General features: G+C 37.1%; 1 long non-coding RNA gene across 2 annotated transcripts in view; it reads left to right on the forward strand.

Moving 5' to 3' along the window:
• LOC110400544 overlaps positions 1 to 17,496 on the forward strand; it is an 86,484-nt gene extending 68,988 nt beyond the window's left edge. For both annotated transcript variants that reach the window (XR_002439931.1, XR_002439929.1), the window contains one exon: positions 16,305 to 17,496. This is a non-coding gene — a long non-coding RNA (uncharacterized LOC110400544). The remainder of the gene's footprint in view (positions 1 to 16,304) is intronic.

Consider the following 17,747-nt stretch of genomic DNA (forward strand, 5'->3'; position numbering starts at 1 on the left):
TCTGTCTTTCTGTCTGTCTTTCTGTCTGTCTTTCTGTCTGTCTTTCTGTCTGTCTTTCTGTCTTTCTTGTGAAGCTCCACCTCATTTGCCAGAAAGGCAGTGCTTGCCTAATGACCATCTACTTTGTTTTCTCCCCATCATTCAGTAGAGGTCTCTAAACCTCAATTGTTACATGACTGTTAAAATCATCTTGAGAGAGAGAGCTATTTCTTTTAGTACCTTACAAGGGTAGTATCTGCATACTACAACAGAATAATTTCTTTCAGAGAACAAAACAAAAAACTGTGAGCTGAGGTGATAGTATTGAAAATAAGGTATGAAATTATCTGCTTTGGGAGTCTATTTTGTAACACCTAAGGAATTCAATTTTATTATTTATTTTTTTTTTAGCACAGTTAGCGTTACTTAGCACTATACATAGGCAACATGTTTATAACGCTTTCTATATAGAAACACGATTCTCATTGAGCAGTTCCCAGAGTATAAGCACAATTTGCAGCTGCAGCTGTCAGGGCTCAGCACTTCTGCGAACCCTATTTCAAGTTGAACATGAAAATGAGGAACAAATGATAAGTAACTAGCAGTAAACCATGCAGTCTTAGTGACTTGTCCAGCTTGACATAGGAGCATTAGTTCTAACAAAGAACCAGTATTGTTATTCATTAGTGGTTTTTCAATTTTTGCTGTCCCTCCCTTTCCCTCCACCCATCCTGCCACCAGAAGAAAGGGGAGAGTGCAGGAAACCCTCACGCTAAATCTGGAGGGGTGAGTGCTGAGTGAGCAAAGATCTGGCCTCTTTTTCCTGTCATATCATGATTTTTCTTTACCAGTTGATCCTTGCTTCCACCCTGCTTGCTGTGAATGTTTTTTTTTAATATATATTTTTGATTTCCTGATTGGTTCAAATTTTTTCTCTTTAATCTTCTTACCCCAATAATTGCTTCCCTTGTTCAACCTTTCCCTGCACTGGCTGCTGCCTCATCTTTCTGACACATCCACAATTATAGAGAGAAAACCTTTTTTTATTTCTGCATGAGAGTTCGACACAACTAGGCAGTGTTTTCAGCTAACCCAAGGCTCTTATTAACAGTTAAGAGAACATTTAGAATAAAAGTCTCAGCAGTGTTGGAGACAGTGTAGCTGCAAAGATAAAAGTCTGTACAGAGCTTGGATTGCTGTCAGTGATAGGGCGGCTGTATTTGTTACAGGATTTCCAAATTTGTTTATTTATTGCGACAATTGTGTTCCATAGGCATGCATATATGGACTGGGAAAGATCTTCAGAAATTTTAAAAAGCTGTCCCCTCATATGTGAATAGGCAAACCTTCAGATTTCTATGTAAACAAAATAGTAGCAGGTAAATGCTGCTGATCAAGTCTGGAAAAGAAAAAAGTCTGTGTTTAGTGTTCAATATAGTGGAGCTCTCTACTGGTTTAGTTGATGGGAGACCAGAGAAAGGTATAAAAGGTTTCAGGGAGTGTTATCTCATATGGTAGCATTTTGGAAATATCTGCCCTCAGTCAGATCAAGTTCTTTGAAAAGGATTTGCTTGTCAGAAATGTTTCCGGGAGCCTTGGGAATAAATGGTTTCTGCCAGGGATGATTTAGCAGCATCCAGAAGGGAAGTGACTCCAGCTGATGCACTGTAGCTGTCGGTCCCTTTCCTTTGGCTGCTTCCCTGCCAGCTCTCCTCAGACACCTGGCTGTGCACTGCATTCCTTCCCACTGCAGCGTGCATCTGCAGTGCCTGCTCTGGAGTTGCAGAGACTGGCCATGCACTCAAACAGACACAGCTGCATCAGATTCTGGGGTGAAACAGTTGTCTTTCTGTTCTTACAGCTTCTATTTACTCATCTTTCTGGTAAATCGAAGAGGGTGAAAAAGCAGATAAAAAGCATGAAAATGTTGAAAAGTTTTGTGGCAACCACCGGATCTTTTCTTTCCTTTCTAAGATACCTTTAGTTAACCAGTAAATGCCAAATAAATGTCTTGAAAAATGTACTATCTTGCCACAGTGCCTTTCCTATAACCACTGTGTTTCTGCTGGGGAAAACTTATTCTGCATAACTGCTGTCATTCAGTGATCACATTCTTGCTTACCATCTGTCTTCAAAACACCAAGTGAATTGTCTGATATCTCAGTCTCATAGCTCTGCAGCTGTCCATTTTAAAGACTTCTATCTTAAACTCTACTTGCTTTCCTTCTATTGTCTCTGTATCTTGGAAGTCATACACTTCCTTTGGATTCTTTTGACTGACTGCTGATGAGAAACTGCAGAAATACCCTTATTGCGTAGGGAGCCTTGTAAGAGAGCTTTAGCCAGCAGACCCCCATAGAGGCAAATAAAACTGTGCCCATAGATTTAGTGCAATTTTTTTTTTGTATGTTTGTTTTTTTTAATGGATTTTTGATTTCCAGAAGAGCTTGGTTTTCTTTTCTTTCCTTTTCCCTCAGCATGCTTAATTTCTACCGTGGTGATATTACTATACACACTGTTACTGCATTTCCACCAGTGTGCTTAGCACAGTTCAACCTTGCCTTTCATATTGAAACCTTGTCCAACTTTTACTTTGCTTTCCTTTTCCTTTTGCTCTAGGTGAGAGGAAGAAGCTGCCATCCCTTATGTCATCAGGATTGTCTATTTGCTTGTAAAACACAGTGGTGAAGTTGGGAATTCTGATTTTTGGGAATCTTAATATTGTGGGCATTTTTGGTAGGGGAGTAAGCCTCACTGAGAGGTTATAAGTGCTTTTGTAAAAGATGCAAAAAAAAAAAAAAAAGCATATTTGGACTTTCATCTGATCCCTCTTCCAGATTTTTCAGAATCTGAGGCCAGCCTGTGGTGTTGGAAATTCAGTTACCCATGGCTTAAGGAGGCAATTCTGGTCATGTAATTGATGGTATTGTGTGCTTATTTTCGATATATGGGAACCATACATCAGGGCATCTGATAACTCTGAGATCTGCATTTGAAACTTACTTTTCTTCTGTATGTAGACATATCAGGTTATGTACTTTGTAGAAAGAGGGAATTGAAGGTCTCAGGAGGTTACTGTCAGATTATTTGTAAATATTCCTTTCCTTACACTGAAAGAAGCCTGTATAGTTCATGGTAACTTTTAATGGAATACTTAAAGGTTTCTCATCCTGTTTATTATGCAGCGAAAACAGTCAATCTACAACAAGGCTTTTTAACTTGGATGGCATTCTTCTTTTCTTTTGTGAAGATCCATCCTAAATGTCCTACATGAGTTTTTTATTTTGTAGCATTTTTGCACTGCCTTATTTTTTATTCAGCTTCACTGATACAAATAATTCTCTGAATTAAACTGAGATAACGCAAGGTTTGTGTGGAATAAACATGGCTTTCAAATGGGAAAGGAAGAATAATTGAAAGAGATATTCACTGACATTTTCATATCAAACAAAGTAATGCTCTGTGACTGTGCCAGCAAATACTACTTTCCAGCTCTGTCAAACAGTGCCACTAATGTAGCTGTGAACTAGCTATTAATCCCAGGTCAATAACTGTAGACTTGTTTTTTTTAATCTCTGTCCCCGGTGACTCAAGTCAACAGTTTCTTTGGCCCCACACAGCACTACTGAAAGAGCAAAGGCACTTGAGGCCTTATCAGTTTGCAACCTGGCAGAACGTATTTAAGCTTATCTGTGTTTTCCAGTGGTTCCATTGTGTTGGATGTTTCCAGGGTGTCTACTTTGGCATCCAGCTTCAGTTGGATGATTCTCCCTAGTTTTGGCAGTAAATAGTACACAACCCTCTTTCTGCTTTTCCTTTTGTGACTTTCTAGTTTTCTTGTTTGTGTCCCCACAACAGGTCTTCTGTAGCTGAGCTGCCCTTGCATAGTCCTTGGCATGAAGAGATGAGCTGTTTCTCTGTGTTCATCTGTTCTGGCATCTGCACTTCTTGCCTAGTCGGAGAGTCTGTCCATTGCCATAAAGCTATGGTTTCTCATCTTGTACTGTAGCAAGTACATAAAGTTTCCAGCTTTTTGTCCTCAGCTAACCTGTAGGTTCAACACTATTCATGCAAACGAGCATAGGTTTGTTTCTAATTCCTTTTGTAACAGCATGGCCTGTGCTTCAATTATACAACTTTTTACCTTTTCCACAACAATCTTTTTTTCTTTCCCACCTTAATATACACAGTATACAGCCTGCATAAAATATTAGTCTTGAGAACATTTTCTTAACTCTTATTTTTACTGGAAAGCTCTCGCTCTTTCTTGCCTGTATGAACAGAATCCTGCTTCTAACCAGTATATTTTTTTCCCCTTCTTTCTTTCTTTATCTCTGAAGTTCTGTGTAACAGAGACAGAAAAGCCCTTCTTTGACCTGCAAAATTGCTTCCTACAGTATATTTTTTACTACTTCATTGAGCCTTGTTCTAAACATCTCACAAGATGAGATGAGATTCCTTCTGGATACAGTTCTTGTGGTCAAATTCATCTTGTTTTCCTTCCCTGCTGTTCAGCCTCAATGATCAATTTTTTTTAAATGTCTTCCCATTACTCATAGTTATATTCTCTTAGACAATTCAAACTCTGCTGTTCTGTCTTCTTGCTTTCTACACTTCCCATGCCCTCTCAGTTCTCCTGCTAATGTTTTTATGCTTGATACATTATGGCTGTGCCAGGTTTCATATTGTTAGGGTCAAATTTGCTGCCGAGTTGGTAATTTGGTATAGAGCCATATGACAGCAAAATTGACCCTTGGCAATGTGCAGGTCTTGGTTGTTCTTTTAACTTTTCAAATTCCTGTGCTCCTTTCTGTTTCCATGTAATCAGCCACTGTTCTGTGTCTTTCTTTCCTATTGTACTCCAATGAGTTCCTTGCCATGCTAACAGCAGTTTTTTCTCTTCTCACAGCCTTCCACTTTAAGGTACAAAGTGGACTTCACAGGGCTTTCAATTTCTTATGGCCACAAACATCCTTATTTTGAAAGTGGACTAATCTTAACAATTTACTGGTAACCTTCAGTCTACAAACTAATCATAATTGCTTCCAGGTATATCTAGGACAAAACTAAAATCCTGCCTAAATGACAGCTTGAAACATTCCAGCTGAGTGACAAACACGTTAATCTTAAGAACTATTAGCATTTTTTTTTCAGTATTGTTTTCTCACTTCAGATTTTTCTCAAGTGAAAAAAGACTTTAATGCTCATATAGTAGCAAGAAGAATTTGGCTTCTACTTCATCTTCCAAATTCTCTGTTTAATTAATTAGTTTATGTGCATATGTAATCTAAATGCAGAGACATCAATCACAGGTTCTTGGATCTTTTGAAAAGATTAAGATTATAGTGATATTAGAGATGGAACTAGTAAATAGTCTGTTGCAATTGTAACTGCTGTCCTGGTCTGTACCAATCGATTACATGTTCCTTGTCTCAGAATGCAGGATAAAAAACATTTTTAAGGGTAGAAACTAGTGGAAATAGAGGGATTTAAAGTATATTTCCAATTTGTGACAAGGCACATTATAGTTTCTAGTATTTTGCACTCTTGCTTGTCCCATTAGTCTTTCTTTTATGCAGAAATATGAAGGGCTGGGTACAGATACTCTGGCAGTAGATTGGCAGAGAATGGAAGGAGAGAATGCTGCTTATTTCCACTCATCTTTGCTCTTTGTTAATTTGAGTGACAACCTCTGTTAAAGGAGCCTTGCAACCTCAGCAGAATTAGATTGCTGTCATGCTTACTGGAGGTCTACTTTGGAGATGAGCATAAGAGCAAGCCACAAACTCTTATTTACAGTCTGCGTTTGCTGAGGTAAAATCTTATTCACTGTTTATATGCTTTGGTCAATGGGAAGGTTAAGAAAAATGAAGGCAGGTAACACATAAAAAGCTGTGCTTTTTAGTACAAAGATTTCAGTTTTGCTAAACTAATGTCAGCTGATTTCATGAGATGTGAGGGTATTCTGTGAGGGAAATGAACTGGATTTAGACCACTAATTTGTCTTTTGACACAGTGTTGGTAAAAGCTGTATGATGTTAAACAAGCCAAATTTGTTTTTGTTTCTCCAGATATTCAGCTCCAGAAAACTCTAGTAAATCAAAGATTAATAACTGCAGGAAGACCTGGTGTAGGTGATTAGCGTTACTTGTAAAGGAAAGGCAAATAAATCAGTATATTTGCCAAGGAGGCATTTTTCAACCTAAAACAGACGAAGAGAAGCAAGTTTACTAATGACCCTTCTTGCAGCATTAAAGAATTCTGATAAAATGTTATGGAACAATGTCTAGAGCAGAGAACATGTCTGTCCTCATATTTTGCACATCACTTAGCGCACAGATTATGATAATTAATCCACTGAGGGAAGAAAACAGGATAAGATTAAATACTTGCATTTTATAAACAGATTTAATTTTCAGGAAGGTGATCTAGATCTACAGTAATGTAAAGCAGAGTTGCTTCACTTGAGTAAAGCTGGATGATTTTATGCCTTACTTAGGAGTGACTGATATTGGTGTTTGTTGTTGTTTGTTGCTTTTTTTTCTGTGAGAAATACAAATACAAAGAAAGGAAATGAGGAAGTAGGAGCCCTTCCAAAAGGAGGATGTTTCTGATTGAGCACTTGAGGAGGCCTCCAGAGCTAGAAGCAAGCTCCCTGTAGGCACAGCTCCCTGTGTGTTTGCAGACGCTAAATGTCAGGCTGCGTTAATACCTGCACAAGCATTTCTGGATATATTCAGATAAAAGCAACTTTAGGGTCAAAGGAAATTTTATTTTCTATCCAGCGGCAGAATTAAGATCAGAAGCATGCTTGTACCCCAAAATAAGTCATCCAGAACTTTCTGAATTTCTGTTTCTCATCAGCCTCAAATGGATGGTGAAGAGCTTCGCCATAGCTTTGCTGTGTCTTATGCTATACAGAGCAGCATTACATTTCTTGAAGCCCTCAACTCAGTCCAGTTCATGAGTAAATATTCTCCCTTATTTCATATTCCCAATACCTGTTTTCTAATGAACTGGTATTCCATAATAAAAGGTATAGTAGAAATCAACCATATCACATATAGATCTTTTATTTAAGCTTGAAGACTGTGTTATGCACATTCTTTTGTAAAATTCTGATAAATGTTCCCCTTATCTTCTACAATCAGGTCGAATTACTTAAATATATATTTTTCTGCATGGCAAGCAAGCAGAAAGTTCTAGTTATTCAGTACTGCAAAGCTGACTGCATTCAGAGATTTTTTTTAAAGGCATTTAATGGTCTAAGACAAGACCACCTACTGGTGCTGTCTGTTACTAAGTTGCTACAAAATTACAGGTTTCATTCTTACGTGTACATTAACAGTATTGTCAGGTAACTGAGGAAATTGAGGTCCTTTTTTTTTTTTTTTTTTTTTTTCTTTGTTACTGGGTTTTGTAGGGTATATACATGTAAATGAAAGTTCACAAATGGAAGGAGAAATCTGGCCTTTCGGCAAATCTTTGGATTTGGAATCTCATCAATTTATTCCATCATAAAACTAGAGGATAATGGCTATAGCTGCTCTGTTAGATATATTAGACATTATACCCAAATCAATATCCTTTTGTCAATTTGAATATGATGTCGAGTTTCACACTTGTATAGTTACGTGAATTGCTTAGAAGGAAACTCCCTGGATTTAGCATGTGAAAGAGCACAAGTTGTTTAACAATACTTGATCTATGGATCTCCAGAAATTTTCCATAGATGTGAGGGATCATTCAAAAATTTTACAAATTATAGAAGCTATATGTACTAACTTTTAACTAGTTATCTTTTAAATGAAACATGAGGCTGGCTACTTATCATTAAAAATGACTAGTAAAACTCCTACTAATTTAGTTTGGTGTATTAACCTCTGTAGGTCCATGGTGGTGGAGCAATAAACTCTTGTGTCTGCATATATTCTGTGAAATAACACATCAAAGAAATCTAAATATTTCTTTAATTTTGCTGCGCTTTTTTTTCTTTCTTTCCTTTTTTTACTTTATTGTGTTCTTGAAAATTCATCAACACTTACTTTTATTGCCTGTGATTCAGTAGGTATTTAGTTCACTTATACTGCTTGGTTATTGTGAAAACAACTAGCTAAAAATGCTGAAAGTTCCTGTGATGCCAGTATTGGCCTTTTTTGGTTTACATGCTGTCCCAGGTTTTCCTACCAAGGCTGTACTGTTTCGATTCACATAGATTTGTACTCAGAGTTTTACTCAGCTTTTCAGTTTGTTCTTTCAAATATGCTACTAAAATTCAGAATTTTGCTGTAAATCTGTGCCAAGCTGTGCTGCTCAAAACCTACTCCTTGTTTGGAACATATAACCTGTGCTGACATTTTCAGCAGAACCATCTGAGTTTCAAGACTGGAAAAATGGAGACTGCAGACATAAAATCTTCTGAAATAAATAAAGAGATGGCAAATTCATAAAGCAATAGAATCATAGAATGGCTTGGGTTGGAAAGGATCTTAAAAATCAGCTAGTTCCAACCCCTTGCTGTGGGCAGGGTTGGCGCGTATGGCTTTAGAGAATGTCCATGACGTGCAGAGATGTGTAAACTGCCTGTCAGTGTGATTGATCTCCATTTCACCTTGATTCAAGCACTGATAATGGAGGGGAGGGGAGAAACCATGGAATGGCTGCTGTACGAGAATATACTGGGGTATAAATACTTAATATGTGTCAGTAAATATTCATGAAGAACATTTTGGGCATTTATATGTTACCCCCAGAGGCAAGCTGTGACTCATATAGGGATCAGCCAACAGCACACAAATGTCCTCAATGCTTCTAGGAAGACAATACCTCTCACAGAGAGCCACTTGGCACCCAGTTTTCCCAGGCACAGTGCTTCTTGCCAGGTGTCTAATCTGCAAGGCCAGCTATCTTTGTTTTTGCTATCCCCAACAGGTGAATAATGGAACATCTACCTTACAAGTAGTCTGTCCTGCATCTCTTTCACTCCTAAACACCTTCACTAGCTTTTGGAAACCTGTTTTAAGTGTCATACTGTAAAGAGAATGTATATTATTTATAGTTAGCTTTGCAATGATCTAGGGGGCTGTGAAGCGCATCATTTCAGATTTGTTGGTTTTGGCACTTTCAGCGTGGAACATTTTTTTTTTTTTTTTTTCTGAATGAGGTCAAAAAACAGCAGAAAAAGAGACGCAACAGTTGAATAGTCAGCAATAGTATAGCAAGTTCCTTTATCTTCCCCTCCTGTGATCTCCTGGTTGCGTTTGCCTCAATTTCACATCAGGTGTCCCTTAACAAAACGCGCAGCATCTGTCCTGTCCCCAGGAAAGCCCATGTCTCTTTTAGTAGGATTTTTGTTTTGTGTTGATTTTTTTCCTCACTTTAATTCATGTTCTGTTTCATTGACTTATAAAATTACCCAGGGCACCAGAAATACCACAAACGTCTCTGTTACAAGGCAGGTGGCCAGAAACCACTGTCTGCTGAGGTACATGTTTTGAATTATCTTCTGACAGACTGGAATTGTGAAACTCTGAGCCTGGGCTATGCTTGTTCTTAAAGGAAAATAAAGTATTGTTTTCTTTATCTTATCTTAAGAATAACATTATGTATACATTGAAGAGGGAAAATGTAAACTCTAACCCCAAGAACAAAGATCTTGTTCTGTTCTTCATACCATTCTAAACTGAACATTTTGTGAGGCTTTAATAAATTGTTATTTTTCATATTTTCCTTGTATTTACGTATTTTCTTGGGAAATATGTAGATTTACCATGTTATTGGCTCTAAATTTTACATTTTTTTTACGCTGGTGTAATGAAGTATTTAGATTTAATGTTCAGTATCTAGCATTATTTTGTCTAATTAGTCTCAGCTATTGCCTCTGTCTGTCTTGTTTTTTTTTTTGTTTTTTTTTTTTAAGGCCTGATTTTGTTATTTAGGGAGGTCTTAGAATGCCTACTTGTCAAAGTATTTAAGAATCTCCACCATTTTAGCCATACACTTTAATAATTCACTTGAATAAAGTTCAATGTATTTCTAAAAGCTTTGATTGGATCAGCGTCTGTCAGCAGGTGATTTCCTACTTACTGTGTGATGTGTTGTTTTCTTGAGGATTCTCTTAAAAATACCACCCCTCCACTGCTTGTTCTCTGATTTGACAATACAGTTGCACTCCAAAGCTGAGGTATCAGAGTACTGCCACAAAATATACATAGTGCCAGAAAGAACAATTATTTCAACTTAGAAAATCATAGAGTGGCAAATTGTTTTAATGCCTTTTACCTCTGTTAGGTTCTTATATGCACATGGCTATTGTAAAATAAGTGAGATGCTACTGACCCTGCTCTGTGTTAAAAGTTCAGATGTAACAGCAGCATCTGTGTGGATGCATGAAAGAGATAGTGTACTGTTCTTTCTCCTTTTTAGTGCCATTTTTAAGGGTTTACAACTAGAGTATATAAGTCTGCTCTGAACTGAGACTTGTTTAAAAAAAACTTTCTAGTTCAAAGGCTATTTTATTCTTTCCTGATATAACTATATTGCATGTTTAATATGCTTAGCTATGCAATAAATCACAGGTGTTACAGCTTCATTTTTTAATGAATTTTAAAAAAACCATGATATAATTTTAAACTTTGTGAGTATCCAAAGTGAACAAAACCCACTTTTGTTGCATTAAGTGGCTTGCATAAAACATGAAACTCATGTTCAGCCATACCATATGAATCAATGAATAATTGTGGCAGTTGCCTAATATTTTGAGGTTGTAATTCAACAAAGCACTTATGTCCATAGAAGTGAGTAGCTCCATGGAATAAAGCTTATGGATGCTGCCAGATTGGAGACAAAATAGAGAGTTGAATGGAAGGAGCAGATTCTTGTTATTGCATTTGTTCATTGGTATGAGATGATAAATTGCCTTTGGTACATTTGTAACACAAGTACAGCTGATTCAAATTCTGTTGGTTTATTATGTTCGTCTGAATATGTGGATCTTTAAGGCATGACATGAGGCTGGCTTACAGATTTAAAGGATGAGATTTAGGCTAAATTTGAGGGTTTTTTTGTTGGATATATGGTAGGTTTACCATTCTGTAGAAGCTGAAAAAAAGAGACTCCATTTTGTAAATTGTTTCTTTGTGTGATGAATAAGATTTCTTGGTTTGCTCTTAGACTGGATTTTCAATTTACCAAGGATTCATAGAAGCATGTAATATAAAGTTGCAGTAGGAAATTGGATAAATGCACACCAGCCCAGTTAACAACAATACAATTTTTTCTCCTTTGATCAAAGAGTAAGAGGAAGCCTCATTGCCATATGTCTAGTGGTACTTAAAACTGAATAAGATCCTCACAAGTCTTCCAGATCTTCTGCAGAGAGAGCTTATTTACTGCAGCCTTCTAATTTCTAAGATATAAAACAGACTTAGCTTGTTACCAGTGATGTCCCCTATTGTATGAGGGCTGCTCCTATTTTATGTTGGCCCACAACATCAGAGATGGATATTGGTGGTATGGTTGAACCTTCCCACCAGTATTTCCCAACATGTTGTTGCCACATGACAGGTGGCAGTAGAGGGGCAGTCTGACAGAATGGCATCTGACATTGAAGTGCAGATGAAGCAAAGGTGTGTCATTAAATTCCTCCTTGTGGAAAAAAATGACACCTATTGACATTCATTCACACTTTCTGAATGTTGATAGAGACCAAACAGTGGATATGAGCACAGCAATGCAGTAAGTGGTGCATTTCAGCAGCAGTGACAGTGATAGTGGTTCATCTCCACTGGTGCAGGTTTTGATGAGTGTGACATGCAGGCTCTTGTTCATTGCTGGTGCAAATGCATAGCTAGTGGTGGTGCCTATGCTGAGAAATAAAGTTTTATTGCTGAGAATTTGTTCTATCAAATATTGTTATTGTACTCTTTGAACCTGTTGTAGTTTTCATAGAAATAAATAGGAGGCATTACTTTTGGTATGGCATACTTACTGTGAGCACATTGAATAGCAACTCTGATCTCTATACATCAGCCCTGCAACTGCTCTGATCTCTGCAAGTATGTAGATATCCTTTTGTTTATTCTTAACATGTACTAAACATAGGGCTCAACCTAAACCTTTCTTGGAGCTTTGTTATTCAGACATCTTTCCCTTCAGAGAAAAAAGGTGCATCAAAAAATGTAAGGGATGTGTTCTTGTATTGTTTCTTCAGGAGATCACTTTTAGAAAGTGAAATCATGGGAGAGCGACTGCATTGATTTTTGAACATCTGCTCTCTACATTTAATGTCCCGTTGGAGATGCGTAACTGAAATGATTGAAGTTATTATATTGCTTGTGCTAGTAGAGTCTGTTAGTGGATCATCAGTGATCAGTGGCTGTGTTGAATTTGCAGAAAGGTCAAAGAGTGTAAAGATTTGGCCTCCGTACTGAGTCACAAGGAAGTCATTGATCCTGTGCTATTAGCATTATCTCTTTGACATCTCCAAGCCTGAAGTTTGTTTTTGAAAAGCTACTCAGCACTAGCAAATAACATGTGCTGGGCTCTCATTTTTCACTGCCAAGAAAAGGGAAATAGAGCACAGAGAATTAATTGGTGAGGCTGTCTCTGAATCAAAACTTTGAGTACCTGGTAGGTATGGCTTTCAAGTAGAGAAGAAGCTCTTTTTTTCTGCAAGCAAATACATAACTTTCTTAGAAATGAATTAATGGTGGCCACCTTAGCATAGCATCTTCTGCCCCTTCTGCTGTCTCTCTTTTCCAGGGAGGCTGAATGGTGAAGGTAATTTGTATTATTTTAGTGACATGTAGTTTAAAGTATACATAGAGTCTCTCCTCTGTGAATGCTTCATTTTCATGGCTCACTGTGATTTACTTATAGTCCAGTTGGATTTGGGAAAATGATAGTTACTCCAGTTCCAACATAAGAGCTCCCACTGGAGGAAATAGTTTTTCACTTGTCACTTTAGTAGGAGAAGTTTTGATGGTGCCATTATACAGATTCCTTGTGAGCTTGGTAGCACTGACCTTCTCAGCATCCATGAATGTGTGATAGTCAAAGTCATAAGCCTTGTAGAATTTTGGATTGTTACCAGTGATGATTTTGGGCAAATGATTTACCTTTGTCTCACTATATTTTTCTATAAAATTGAATAAGAGATATTTTATTTTTCCAGAGTCGTCGTGAATCTTAATTAACTACCATTTTATAGAAGTTTTATTAATGCATACTGCTAAAAGAGTATAATGTGGATGGCACTAATGAGACAGGACCATTTTGAGATATAGTGTCTTTCTGCTTTCATGGGAAATGACAAGTAGGGATAAGCATATCCTGCCAATGCAACATTATGGAATATTTCAGTTTCATGTCACTGAATCAACTTCATAAGAAGTCAGGAACAATGCAGTGCTGTTGCATTTTGCATTCACATTATCTTTGCAATACATAATTCTCATCTAGTGTCAATCTGCTGAGACCTTGCAACCCAACCATCTAAAATACAATGATGGCTAATGGCTTTGAGAGTAAGAGTTAATGCCGAGGTGTTATATAACCTAATCCTTCTTCAATCTTTTGATGTTTTTTCCCAGTAATTTGATTTTAAATTAGACTGATTCCTACCTATGGAGTTTTTAGAATGTCTATGAAAAGTAAGAAGAGAAACAAAACACCATGATAATTTAGTTTTATTATGTGAGCTACTTTTCTTCCTGGATAATTGGCCACTCTGTTCCTCCTAGGGTGCTCTCATTGCACAAGAGAAATATGCCTGTAGGCATTTTGGGTACATACAAATATCCGCGCTTCCATTTTTTTTCTTTTTTTTCTTCTTTTTTTCCTCCACTAGAAAAATAATGGAGGAAGGGTTTGGTGAAAAGTTTTTGGTTATAAAGGGTTTTGATAGATTTAGGAAATAAATTACAGTTCTGCGCACATTGATTTAAGTAAAATAGAGATGTTGTTGATGATGACAAATCTAGCTTTCTTCATGATAGCAGAACAAAATTCAATTCAATGTCAAAAGAGGATAAATAGGGATAAATGTAATGGCAACCTTTTGTTCCATGAATGCAGTCACAGAGAGCTTGAAAGCCTAAGCAAATAATGAGAGGCAAAAAGAGAAATGGCAAGTGCATGAGCGAGACGGCACAGCAGAGAGCAGGAACGGCTAGAAGGAATATCTGTTGTAATAATCATAGTTGAGACAAAGGGAAATCCCAGGAGCCAAGACAACTTGCTGTGAGCCATAATCTGAATATAAAAGCTTAACGTCCAGAACAGAAGATGGGATTCAGCAATATTGCTTCCCTAAAACCCTCATTGCATACTTCTGACTTAACTGGTTTGATTACTTTACAGCTCCTGACTCAATCTCTCCCACCCTACCACCATCTTTTCTTTTCCTGTTTTGTTCTTATATTTTAGAGCAATTTGAAGTTTTATCACTGTGGAGGAGCACCTTCTGAGAGCTCAAGCCTTGTTAGTTGCTGTTGTTACTCCTCCCACTGATTCTAACCACACTTTATAGGGTGGGGAAAAGAAAAAAGGGTGAGCAAGTTAGTTGTTCCCTATGAAAGAAGTCTATTCATGAAAGCATAGACTCTCTTTCAAACCTGAAGTGTACTTTTTGGATTTATTTAGAAATATCCAGCTCAGATCTTGCCATTAACTGTAAGTAACAGAGCAAATATGAAAAAGAAGTAATCATTTGCTTCACAGTAATATTCTGAAAAGAACTTGAAACGGTGAGTCATTTGCTGGGTCTCCTTCATGCTCAAAGACTCTTCACCATAAAGCAAGTGCGATATGCTTAAAGACGTTAAAACGTGACGTGGTCTACTGATTTCAACAGGTTTTGTCTACTTTAATATCTCTGTTGGTGAAACAGGGAAAGGCCGAACACCACCGCTGATGTGGTGGGAAATATTTGCCAATAGGTAGGTATTTTGAGAGTGAGCAATTACCTGAAATTCTAGGCATAAAAAATGCACATCCCAATTAGAAGAAAAAGCAGAATGTGCAAATAAAAGACTCATTGGTTGATTAAACTCACTTTCTGATGCTCATCAGTTAGCTGTGCAACCAATTCCTAGGATTTTTGAGAGATCAGAAAATATGTTGCCTAGTTTGTTGTGCATTTATTTTTTTTAACTGTGCATAATTAGTATCTTATTTACAGCCATACAACCCCATAGAATCACCTTGAAAGGGTTAATAGGAAGCACTTATTTCATGAATGCCACCGATGCAAAATAGGAATTGCTTTAGATGGGAAGCTGCTTGAATATGTATAAGTACAATTGCAACCAATATTTGGTTAAGTAAATATGAAATTATAATTCATCCCTGACTAACTATGAATGTATATTTTCATGTATAAGCATTTGTGAGAGGATACAGCTGAAGTCTGACAAGCCCCGAGATATGGAGAAACAACTTGCATTAATGGGTCTTGAACATTTACACTGACAGCTAGAAAGATGTATAGACCTTTATTCTGTTTTCTACTTTTTTAAAAAATATTAGTGAGCTACAAAATAGCTAATTGCAAGTTTGCTTTTATTTACAAACTTTATAAAATCAAATAAATTACAGCAAGAGTTCACAGCTATTATCTACTTTTTATTGCTATTGCTTACGATTTAGTTCAGTGACAGCAATATATTCCGCCTTGCATAAAAAAAAAAGTGCTAATATATTCAAACTTAGGGTTATCTGAGGCTCTAATTATCTTAAAGTACCTCTGTTAATTTGCAAATTAATCACACTTCTCAAACCGTACAAAGCAACAACAGCCCATATATGATCTCATACTCATAATTCTGTATAATGCTTAAGGTGATGTAATATAGAACACAGTTTAAATGTTTCCATCTGAACAATTTGATTTCAAAGGCTCTCATTCTCAGTTGCTTGCTTTGTGACAGCCTTCCTGTTCTGCTTTGAGCAAATTGCCCTTAACATGGGAAATGTGAATGATAGCATTTTTTCACCTTTTTGAAATACCAATGGGAAAAATGTGTGAAAGATATTGAAGTGCTTAGGTGACCCAGTAGTCTTATAAAGTCATCAGCTTCCCAAGGAAAAAAATACATTCATGTTGTCAAAAATAGCTGTGTAAGAAAGTAACAGACATAGAGAAATTACTTGAATTCCTCAGCAATATTAATGTGCAACAAAGAATGCGATATTATACTTGACCAAAAAGTAGGATTTCCAGTTGCTGGGAAATTTCTCTTTCTAGAACTTGCTATGGAGTGAAAATTCTGTGGTTCTTGCTTTTTTTTTTTTTAATTTTGTTTTGTTTTGCTTTTTTTTCATAGACCATAGGGTGACGTTTCCCAGGTCCCATAACTGCAGCAAAGCCAGCAAAACCCATCAGCTAAGATAATTATAGAGGAATGTTAAAGGTGATGCAAAGGCTCAATGAGCTACTCTGGAGCTGTATGCTGAAATCCTACAGAGCTGGACTTGGAAGAGTCCACCTGGTGGGCTTGTCCAACTGCTGCCCATCCTGTAAGGATGAAGAGCACTGAGTGGGGAGTGCAAGCACCCTGTCCTCAGAGGAGTCACCTGACAGACTATTCCTGGGCTGGGATTCCCTTTGGCTGATGTGAAAGCAGAATGATCGTTTTACTTTTATTCCCATACTACTTGAATTTTCTGTTGGGCTTCTTCAGAGTTGTGTGCCCTGCTGGGATGATGTGTGAGTTTCTTTCTGAAGTTATGTACTGTTGATATCTGTACTTTAAGTTTTATTGGATTGTCCTATAGGTCACATCACTAAGCAGAATCTACACAGCCCTGGATGCTGCAGCCCTGCCCAACACATCCTCCCAAAGGTGAAAATCTCAGAAAGCAGCGATATGGACATCTTCACATACATATGTGTTTGTGGAGGGGATTATCAGCCCCTCTTCTGTTTTTGCTCTTTTTATCCATGGAATAGGACTTTGAACTAGAATGTACTAATCCTAGATTTTTTTCTGGAATAAATACCTTTGTGATTTGATCTGAGCAGTCTGAAAAGGGTATGGGTTTTCTAGGTGTGGTTTCATAGTTCTGCAGTGTGTTTATCTGCTACTACAGATATCCCTAAATCTGAAAAAGGGTTGAGAATAACAACAAAATAAAAATAAAAATAAAAGTGAGCTTGTGTGAGTTAAATGAAAATATGTGATAAAATTATTAAACAGTGCCCATTTCAACCGATGCACATTATTTATTCAGACTGCACATCACACACACAAAAATAAAGGTCTTTTAAAAATGTAAGCTTAAAGCTATAGTCTGTGGAAATGTATACTTTATGTAGAAACATCTACCATTCAAAACAAATGTTGTTAGGGTAATAGGCATTTCTGCATGCAGAGAGAATTCACACAAACCCAATCTACAAAGTAGATGAATCCATTATGTAAATCTGAAGTTGTCAAAGTGATCTATTATAACTATTTCTACTGTCAGCTGTTCCACATAGCACAAATTCAGGAATCTACTCATCCTGATGACGGAGACTATTTAGATATTATACCTACTATTTATTAGTTTTACTGATTTCTACAGCACCTATTGCAATGACATTTTTTGTTATTTAGATTAATGCAATAAACAAAAGATAAAAATCAAAAGCAAACAAAAAAGTGGCATGTTTTCATCCTGAATATAAATTAAAGGCTGTGAAGGAATGACATGCTCAGAGAATTGCTGCTGGAGGCTGGTGTTCCATCAGAGGGTCATGTTTAGAAACTAGAGCAGGTAGGAGG

The sequence above is a fragment of the Numida meleagris genome, chromosome 1, assembly GCF_002078875.1.
Source record: "Numida meleagris isolate 19003 breed g44 Domestic line chromosome 1, NumMel1.0, whole genome shotgun sequence".
In the NCBI taxonomy this organism is placed as follows: Eukaryota; Metazoa; Chordata; class Aves; order Galliformes; family Numididae; genus Numida; species Numida meleagris.